Source organism: Coregonus lavaretus, assembly GCF_964263955.1.
Source record: "Coregonus lavaretus genome assembly, chromosome: 1".
In the NCBI taxonomy this organism is placed as follows: domain Eukaryota; kingdom Metazoa; phylum Chordata; class Actinopteri; order Salmoniformes; family Salmonidae; genus Coregonus; species Coregonus lavaretus.
Window position 1 is genome coordinate 84,700,123 of NC_139988.1, and position 10,487 is coordinate 84,710,609.

General features: G+C 43.8%; 2 pseudogenes across 2 annotated transcripts in view; both read right to left on the minus strand.

The window, feature by feature from the left end:
• Positions 1–5,260: 5,260 nt before the first annotated feature.
• Positions 5,261–6,753, minus strand: LOC311134246 (annotated as a pseudogene). The gene is made up of 2 exons: positions 5,956–6,753; positions 5,261–5,830 (listed from the first exon to the last, which is right to left on the minus strand). The product of its transcript is annotated as an uncharacterized misc_RNA (transcript).
• Positions 6,754–6,948: 195 nt separating this feature from the next.
• LOC311134254 (protocadherin-15-like) overlaps positions 6,949–10,487 on the minus strand; it is an 8,075-nt pseudogene continuing 4,536 nt past the window's right edge. The window contains exons 3-4 of the transcript in view: positions 7,355–7,487; positions 6,949–7,143 (exon numbers count right to left, since the gene is read on the minus strand). The product of the transcript in view is annotated as a protocadherin-15-like (transcript). The remainder of the gene's footprint in view (positions 7,144–7,354; positions 7,488–10,487) is intronic.

Here is a 10,487-nt window from a genome sequence, read left to right on the forward strand (position 1 = left end):
TCCAGCTTATCTAAAACACTTGGGAAAATCAACACCCACAGTGTCTTTACGAGCACAGGGGTGTTTTCTATAGTTTCTCTGAGTGTGCAGTGAGTGGGTGGAACGAGGATGCCAGACGCTGTGGTCGGACCAGCATCACATCAAGCCATAACAGCTGTTATAATGAGAACAGACAGTCAAATTCTCATTTATAAATCTCTCTTTAGGGCCGGGTCCACCAGCAAGACTCAGACCATGGAATTTTTTGATTGTCTCATCTAATTTGGTTTTAACAAGATTCCCCGCTGGGGCTCCATTCCACATTAGGAGTCTGTCGGATGGCTGGCCAACTGCTCTGTTGGCTACAGTTAAAGTATCAGAGGAAGTACTGAGCCTGAAGCAACCCATTGCTGTGAGTCGATGGTATATCATGATTTACCTGGGGTGGCAGGTAGCTTAGTGGTTAAGAGCGTTGTGCTGGTAACCGAAAGGTCGCAGGTTCTAATCCCCGAGCTGACTAGGTGAAAAATCTGTCGATGTGACCTTGAGCAAGGCACTTAACCCTAATTGCTCCTGTAAGTTGCTCTGGATAAGAGTGTCTGCTAAATGACAAAAAAAAAAATACTTTATTCACAATGATTGATTGATATATCATGATGCCTCACATGTATCCAGAGCAATACAATTATGATCCAAATAAAAATGTGTGACATGGTTGCCTCTAACATTATTTTCATAATTTAACCATGGAAGACATTTGGCAATCTCACAAATCCCCATTTGTAGTAGCTGTGACTGTTACTTCCTGTTCTCTGTTGGGTGTGGTGAAGTCAGGAAGTCTACAAGAGTTTTTCACCTGTGGAAAACAATATGTATAAAACAGTACTTACTTTGTTTAAAGATGACATTATTTGACCCAATGAGTGTAATTTTGAGGAAAATATCTCCACAACATGACCATACAGGTACTCCCCTTCTGGAGACGATCACATGCTGCCTGCAACCCAATTCCTGTTTTCTTACAACTGGTTCTAGTGCCATGGCGGCAAATGTATGTATTCTAATGTCTGCGCAGGAGACATGCATAAAGCACCCCCTTATTAACTGGGCCCGACTGTGCCAAGCTTATATTTTTCTATAGGCCCTGCGTTTTGAGAAATAATAAAACGCTTGGGTGGGATGCCATCAACATTATTTACTCTGTGTATGTTTGTGTGTGCGGGTGAAAGGAGATCAAGAACATCTCTCAAATGCTACCTTAGACTGCATGCACACTACATCAATTATAAAGCACCCAGAACCTACAACATATAGTTTAGAAAACCAGAAATACTCCAAAAATCTATACATGGTTCAGGAAAATGGCTGTATTATAGGTTTGACATTTCACACAGTCCTGCCATTATACAGTGTGACATAAATTGGGATAACATTTGGAAAATATATAAACAATGTTGTAAAGTCAGTGATTGTCCAATGGACAACGTCAACTTGTGTTGTTAGATGTGGTCCATCTCTAAACGCTGTTCAATATGACCACAGAGTTATTATCCACCTACAGTCAACATCTCTGACGTTACTGTTGTGGGCACGTGTGTGTGTGTGCCTGCATCCTTGTGCTTGCATGTGTTTTGTGTTTCCTTTGTATTGTGCTGTATTAGCTTCAGGTTCTGAAACTCTTCTTCTGATCTTTCTGCTAGTTATAGAATTTAAAGGGACCATGATGCTTGGCTGCTGCTGCTGCATAAATCTGCGGCTTGTAATTATTCACTTAATTATTTATTTTGGATGTTTGTTTGAAATATTTCAGTGGGGATCCATAATGTGCAGATCAAAGTGGATAATGTCATTACAGCCTGGTCACAGGGTACAGGTAATCTTGTCATCATTTTTAATTGTTAATTAGAGTGCCTCTCCTTGTAAGTTATTATCTCTCTCTCTCTCTCTTGGCAGGTGTTCAAGAGCAGTGTAATTCACTTGTTTACTCACATGACCACTTATGTGGAGATAAACCATTGGCTTTGAGTGCTTTGTCAGTGTGATGCTGCCTGCTGGTGAAAAGTCAACTTTGAGTAGCTCAGGACATGTTTAGAATAGATTATTAAACGTGGTGCTCTGCCTGTGTAGTTACATATTCATAAACAAGGGTCTACCCGTAGTCATTTCTGTGCAGAAGTGAAGAGTTTGTTTTGCAGGACAAGTGACTGTCATTATACAACTCTTGCAATTAAAAACAATTTATATCATTGGCAGTTAATTAAACATGTTAAAGTAACTGTCTAGTGAAAATCTCACTTTTGAAAGTTCATGTTCTGTTAACTCATACGCAAATAATGTTGTTGACCAATACTCCAATACTCTATACTATTTGTAGCCAAAGCATAAATTGGAGGGAAAAAAAGTCAGAAACCCCACCACAAACAGACCGTTTCTCAAATGCTTGCTACTTCCTCATAGAACATGATGTCATGTTGGCTCATTGGCTGAGCTGGCCAATCAGCGGTTTACATGCGTGAATATTTTTAATGACCGGTATACGCCCACACCATTCTGTTATTGGGATACGCCCACATCATTCCAACACAGAAAAGCTGCTTTTTAACACACTTAATTACACTTTTTTGGAAGGAAAACTATTTATCTATTTTTTTTATTTTTTTTATTTTTGGTCATTTAGCAGACGCTCTTATCCAGAGCGACTTACAGGAGCAATTAGGGTTAAGTGCCTTGCTCAAGGGCACATCGACAGATATTTCACCTAGTCGGCTCGGGGATTATATCTCTTATTGTATTTAATTATAGGTCTTATTTCATAGAAATCTGGAAACACTGGACAGTTACTTTAAATGCCTGTAATCAAAACAATTTAATTTGGTACCATGTGTTGATGTAATGCAAACTTCTTCACCTCCATCTACTGGCCTCCTGTAGCTCAGTTGGTAGAGCATGGCGCTTGCAATGCCAGGGTTGTGGGTTTGATTCCCACGGGGGGCCAGTTTGAAGAATGTATGCACTCACTAACTGTAAGTTGCTCTGGATAAGAGTGTCTGCTAAATGACTAAAATGTCAAATGTACTGGTGAACAGTAGTTACTAAAGCAATCAGGACCACACATCAGTTCTTTCTCTCTCAGGGCTCTCTCCACACTGTAGATAAAGACAAGTAAAATATATTGTGTCAGATGCCATCTAGTGGCTCACTTGATTATTTAACAAGCCTGAAATAAACAGTGTAAACTGTCCAATGGTTTTACTTTAAAATAACTGGTTTGAGGTTTCATGTTAGGCGTCAACACAATATTTTAAGAAATCATAATAGATTATGAGTTTATGAAACATTTGCATTAATATTACATAAGCCTGAAGTAAAAAGTGACTTGTTTTGAACAAATAAAAGTGTTAACATCCTCTCTGGCAAGAATACTTACCATTAAGCTATGGTAAACTCAGGAAAGCTGTGAGATTCTCCCCTATATAGGTATTTCTCACGCCCAGGAGAATTATAGTCGACTGTTTAAATGAAATGGGCCTGAAAGCCTCTCTGGTTGTCAAGGAAACTCCTTTGACAACGAGCCAGAGAAAGAGAGAAGTGCTGGTGGTGCCGGAGCAAAGAGCTTTTGGAGGTTTTGAGTGTTTTGGGAGTTTTCCAGCTCTATTTTCTCTCCCTGTGTCTGTTCTTTTTAAGGACTCCGTCTCCCAGAAAGCTTTGCCCTGCAGGAGAAATGCCTCATGAGCATCAACCGCCTGCGGTAGCATACAGCACAGTGATACTGATCACACACTTTTGAGTTAAAGCAGCTGCATATTCAGACTACACATTTCACAGGTTTGCCACTTCGAACCAATACTGTGACTTTCTGTTACGCTATTAGCTAATGATTACACTTATCGTTAAATGAATCAAAGAACAATAGAAAATAAATAGTATCACATGTTTTGAAATATTGGCATTGTTGATCTGTGACAAGTGTAAGCCTTGGGCAGACTTGAAGAAATTAGAAGTTGACAAATAGATAAGCTTAGAGTCTGTGGACATGTGGATATGATTCCAGGGTCGGAGCACACTACTTCTCAGTTCTTATAATTCTCCTCCTGCTCTTTGTGCATGCAAAATCACCCTGTGTATTCAGGAGTAATGAGGCTACCTCCATCCTCTGGTTAATAAGTCCAAATGACTTCAATGTGTGCGCACTGGAATCGCTATAATCGGGCAATTTAGTTAAATCAATCAAATGGATGTTCTCCTTCCAGAAACCATTAAAAATTAACACTTTCTTCTGAAGTTCTCTAGGTCTAGTTAATAGTCAACAAAGCACTCGAAATGTCATCAATATCATACTGCTGATTCTCAGAGCAGAAGCAAACACATGGAAATTGAACTGACTGCAATGTCAATGCTATGCCCATTTTAACTGGGCATAGCATACACTGAGGTTTTTGGATTTTGATTTTTAACCATTTCGGAGAGGGGAAAAAGGACTAGATGAATAAAACTAGCAACAGTTTGATGATAAATGTTTATTTCTGTTTCCATCATTAGGTTGGAACCCAGACAGATGAAGGCGTATTTGATATATCAGTGAAGGCAGCACTAGAACAAAGATTACTGCATTGGTTTTTCATGTGCTTATAAACATCACACGGCCATTACGAATATCGATTCAAAACCAGACCACAACCAGAATTGTTATTTCAAGACATGGCAAATATGCAGTATGCAGGAAACAGGATAGTATTTCAATTATCCCTAAAAAATGTAACAATCTGTATAAAAATGACAAAAATAACACTGTATTCGAGTCTGAGTGACTTTTATGATTGGGGCACAGGTAAAGGCTTATGTGGACAGCAAGTGCATCCCTGATCAAGACTTTTCAAGACTCTTTGTGTCTCCGAGATATTTTTATAAACTCCTCTTAGGAAAGAACATTCTAGAAGTGACAACATTGGGAAAATAGCATGTTTTATCCTAAGTAAACTCAAATGTGTTAATATTCTGTATTTAAAGGAACCCTAATAGCTTACTGGTTGCAAAAACTTTTGGATGGATGTAGCTAAATAGAGAGAAGCCAATTTTTAAAGATGAATCCAATTTAATTGCGATGCTGCTTTTGTAGGCAACACTTTTAACAAGAAACCAGTGGATTACTGATAAATAAATGCAAATATAATACTGAAATAAAGTGGAATTAAATTGAGATGTATGCCATGAATTAAGTAATTGGGGACAATACTAAAAAGTTCATTTAGTCACATACTGTAGCAAAGTCAAAATACAAAAGTCACAGTTTTGTCATTGGTATGTGCAGATTGTTCCAGGGCCCCATCCATAGTTCCTCGTCATCGGAATGGGTGCGATCACTCTGAGACTCTAATGGTTCTCTCACGTCCTCATTGTCCACTGTTGACTCCTGCTCCTCCGTGTTCCGTGTTCTCTCACTCCTGGCCTTGGTGATGTTGGACTTGGACGCAATGCTCTCGGGGCCTGTGGTGCTGGAGGCCAGGGAGCCGCTGGAGGGCCGGGTGTTTAGGTTCTTGTCGGCCGAGGACGTGGTCGCCACCGGGCTGTTAAGTGGCAGTCTTTCCTCGTGAGTCACCGCCAGTTTGTCTAGTTTCTTAAAGTGCTTGCCCAACCGCACAGGGGAGTTGACCTTGATGTTGTTTGAGTGGGCGGCCCGGCGGGTGCGTATGACCGAGCCGTTCTGTGCCAGGTACACGCTGCCGTTGACGTTGCTGTGGTTGGTCAGGTTGGACAGCCGGTTCCTTTGGGGCTCCAGAGCGCTGTCCTCCCCCGTGGAACTAGTCTCATACTCCCTGTCCACCACCAGCTTGATCCGCTTCTTCCTCCCGTACTGAACAACAAAAACAAACAGACAGATAAACAGATATACACTGAGTGTACAAAACATTAGGAACACCTAGCGCTTCTCATCCTGGTGGATCTAAAGCTCCTGGAGCTTGGGTTAGAGACTCTTACTCTGCTAAGAGAAGATCTCTGTTCTCTCCCACTGTGCTGTGCATAAGAGGATGTTCTCCTGCTGCCACTGCTGCTGCCAATGCTGCTGCCACTGTCCTGTCTACTTTGACTGTGGCTGGAGACCACAGAGGATCTTCTGCTGGACGAGGGACGAGGATGTCTGTGGCCGTGTCCCTGGCTCTGTGACCTCCTCTGCAGACGTCACCCTCCTCTTCCTCAGTCTCTGATCCTGACCTTTATCGGACTCTTTCTTCTCAGAATCCCCAGCCTCTCTCTCTCTCTGTCTGGGACTCCTCCTCGGTCTCATACTCCTTCTCTGAGTCCCCATCTGACTTTGACCTCCTCTCCTCCTCCTCCTCAGAATTTCCCTGGCTCTCCCCCTGCTCCTCGTCTGGATCTACAGCCCTCTCCTGGGCCTCCTCTTCGCCTAAGTCTCCTCCAGAGTAGCCCCTGCTATCCAGTGTGGAGGATGAAGCAGTGCTGCTCCTACTCCTCATGTCTGAGTAGGCCTCCCCTGGGACCTCTTTACAAATGCTCCCTGCCTCAGAGCTGCTGCCCTCCTGCTCAACCTGTCCCCAGCCAGGGAGACCTGCCACCTCATCACCCTCTCAGAGTCACTGGAGCAATGGGACCTGGACCCAGACATCCTCTGCTCAGCTTCAGAGCTCACACTGAGGATATCCTCCACTCTTGAAGCCTGCTGGATATGTTTACGCGTCTTAACGCCTTCTCCAACCGCTGTTTCACCGAGGGCTTGGCCTCGTCTGAAGCCTGGAAGTAGCTACCATCTATGACCATCTACAGTATCACTGTTCATCCTCAGCATGCTGTTGGAGCAGTGGGCCTTAATTAGTTCAGGGAAGTCCCCACCATCTCCTCCGTCCCTCCGATCATTGGAGGAGAACTTCCAAGGGGAATATCCTGGCTTTGTTCCACGGGGGGGGGGGGACCGAGGGGGGCTCACCAGGAAATTGCTGAGTTTCATGACTGCCTTTAGTTACTGAGCAGCCATAGAGGAGTGGTGGGGCTGGGAGTCTGCTGCAGCAGCAGTGCTGATGATGGATGTTCCTGCTCTGGCCTGGGATGGGGGGACTGCTGGTCTCTAAGGACCTGTCTGGGGGTGGCCACTGGGGGGGGCACGGGGCGGTCATCTGCCCCGCACAGATGGCCTCCTCCCACCACGCATGGCTACCTATGTTACAGTCACATCAGCCCAAGCCACCGTTAAAGCCACTGTTAACCATTAACCATTACTGACCCATTACTGACCCAGGCAGGGGTTCCTCCAGGGAAATCATTTAGTTTCACACATTCATTTTCATTTCATTCAAAGGTGCATCATTTTGAATCATACAGATAGCTATTGAACAATGTAACAATTGGAGATAAAATCTGCTACCTCTCCGTCTGACTCCTGTGGACTGTAATAGTAGTAGCTCCCATCGTCGTCCACCATCACCTCTCCATACTCTTCATACAGGCCTGTCGGAGATATCAACTTCCTGCGACTGCCATACTGAGGCAGCTCATACCTGGAGGGAGACACAACGGGTTAGTTATATACTGTACTGACAGACACACATACACAGACAGACAACACACACACGCAGCACACACACACGTACACGCACGCTCGGCACACGCACGTGCACGCACACACACACACACACTCGCAGCCATAACACAATTTATTCAACCTCTGTCCATACACTTATCAGTATAATTCTGCCAATTGTTTTTCAGATGCGCGTGTGAAACAGAACATGTGATTAGGCCCGGATCCCCAGTGGCTCCTGACTGTGGATAACAGAAAGAGAGAGAGGTGGGCGGTAAAGGAGCCTGTCTTTATGTAGACTAAGGCCTCCTTATGGGATTTTACAGTCATTACCCCAGGCAGGCTATTTCTTTTTTTTTCTCTGTCTTTGTTCAGCCTGTCTTTAGTGCCAGAGGGGGGCAGACAAGGCGTACAATAAGATCCAGGGCCCACTCACTACAGAGTGTAGATGTCAGGTCACTATGAATCCAGATTAAAGGCTTTGAGTGCTCCCAGGGAGAAACCGTCTGCTAAAATAGAAACAGACCATCAGCTTAACAGGGCTGACTGTGACGGGATGGACACAGGGAAGTACTTTGACTTGGTTACCTGTGGTGACCTTTAACCTACACTCTTAAGAAGTAAAGGTGCCTGGAAGAACCTTTTGGGTGGCCACACCGGCGGAACCTTTCCAGTTGAAAATGATATTTAAGGAACCTCTGCGTAAAGGTTCAAACTGGAACCCTTTTGTGATTGGAGGGGTTTTGAGGTAGCAGCCTATCAGATTGGAAGTGTGGTTTATTGGAGGCGTGGCTTTCAGTGAGTTAGCATAAATGTCATTACTGTTCATCATGTTAAAATGTTCCTTGAATAGCTATGCATATTACATATTCTAATATAATATTACTGTAATAAAGTGTTAACTATTTACATTCAGGATTCACATAGGCTTTTGAAGCTCACTGAAGCTACAATACAGTTTTCAACCTTAACATTTGATGACAATACAAAAGAACAGATGAACAAGAATGACATATACTTTAAAGAATATCTATCTTCAAGCCACGCCCCTACTAAGCCACGCCTCTGCTTCAGGGTTCCTCCAGGAACACGTTGCTACATTGAACCATTAAAGGTTCCTCCAAGAACCCCTCAACTAATCGAAGATGCAAATATGAACCATTGACTAGCAATGGTTCCTTGAGGAACTCCAGGGGTTCCTTGAGGACCACTAATTCTAAGAGTGTACAGTACACGGTGTCAGTAGTGACCAAATGGCTAAATGGCTCAAGCCTCCAGGCAGAAGACTATTACCCCAACGTGAGCCGAACTCTAATTTTATTCATAGCGGTCGGTGTGAAGGGAAACATTAGCATTTTGAGAGACCCGCTACATAGCAGAGAGAAAAATAACACCCGGTATGGCTGAAATCAGAAGCCTGGATGGTGTAATTAAAAGGTGAAAAGCTGCATAGAGAGAGAGAGCGTGAGGAGAGAGAGAGAGCATGAGGAGAGAGAGAGAGAGAGAGAGAGAGAGAGAGAGAGAGAGAGAGAGAGAGAGAGAGAGAGAGAGAGAGAGAGAGAGAGAGAGAAGAGAGAGAGAGAGAGGAGAGAGAGAGAGAGAGAGAGAGAGAGTGAGAGAGAGAGAGAGAGAGAGTGAAGAGAGGAGAGAGAGACACTCAAAGACAGTGAGAGGTAAATCTATCTGCTGCTACAGCATCTGGAGATCCGAATCATTCATCCTCTACATCCGGGGAGTCAAACTAATTTCATGGAGGGCCTAGTGTCTACCGGTTTTTGTTTATTCCTTTTAATTAAGCCCTAGAAAACCAGGTGTGGGGAGTTCCTTGCTAATTAGTGACCTTAATTCATCAATCAAGTACAAGGGAAGAGCGAAAACCTGCAGACACTCTGACCTCCGTGGAATGAGTTTGACACACGTGCACTATAACTACCATCCTCTCACTTGGGCGCTGGAGGGGCTACATTTTAAGAGCTTAAATCCACAACATTCAATCTGCATCAACATTCCTTGTTGTTCTGATAGCATGTAATGTGCGAAGTGAGTGATTAGCCTGGCTATCATTGTGCCAGGAGACCTAAATGGGGGTCTCTAGTGTCTTAAAAACTAAATTATGGAATTCATCACAGGTGGCAACAAACGACAATATGAACTATTTTGTCTGAAGCTATCATTATGTATTCTGACCTGAACGCTTCACTTCAAGGCTGTTCGGAAACTCCGATTATTCAGTGGGGAGGCAGTCTGGTGGCCTTTTGTGTTGAGAGCTGTTTGGTATGGATGGGTATTTAACTCTAAATGAGTCTCTGGACTCTGCAGACTGACTGAGTTTCCTGGTGTGAGGTGAAACCGTCGGCACTCATATACACACAGGATCATAAAGGCTTTAGGAACACAAACACACACCGTACACAGACACACCGTGCCCACACACACACACAGCCACGCATGTAAGCACACATGCACATGCACACACACACACACACACTCCTTACCCCATGGTCATAATTATAATAATCCTGGGTGTAATAGTCCTGGCCAGGATCGATGCCAGACTCAATAGAGAGCTCCTATTGTGGGTAAAGAAGAGGTATTATTCAAAGTTGAAGGAAAACAAGAGAAGGCCATCAAACAGGCTTTATTAAAGGAGGATTTTACACTACTTTGGAGAGCAAAGGGAGAGAGAGCGAGAGAGAGCGAGAGAGACAGACAGACAGACAGACAGACAGACAGACAGACAGACAGACAGAGAGAGACAGAGAGAGACAGAGAGAGAGAGAGAGTGAAAGGAGAGAGAGAGAGAGAGAGAGAGAGAGTGTGTACAGACTCAGTGAGCATAGCCTTGCTATTGAGAAAGGCCGCTGTAGGCAGACCTGGCTCTCAGAGAAGACAGGCTATGTGCACACTGCCCACAAAATTAGGTAGAAACTGAGCAGCACTTCCTAACTTCCTGCCAAATGTATGACCATATTAGAGA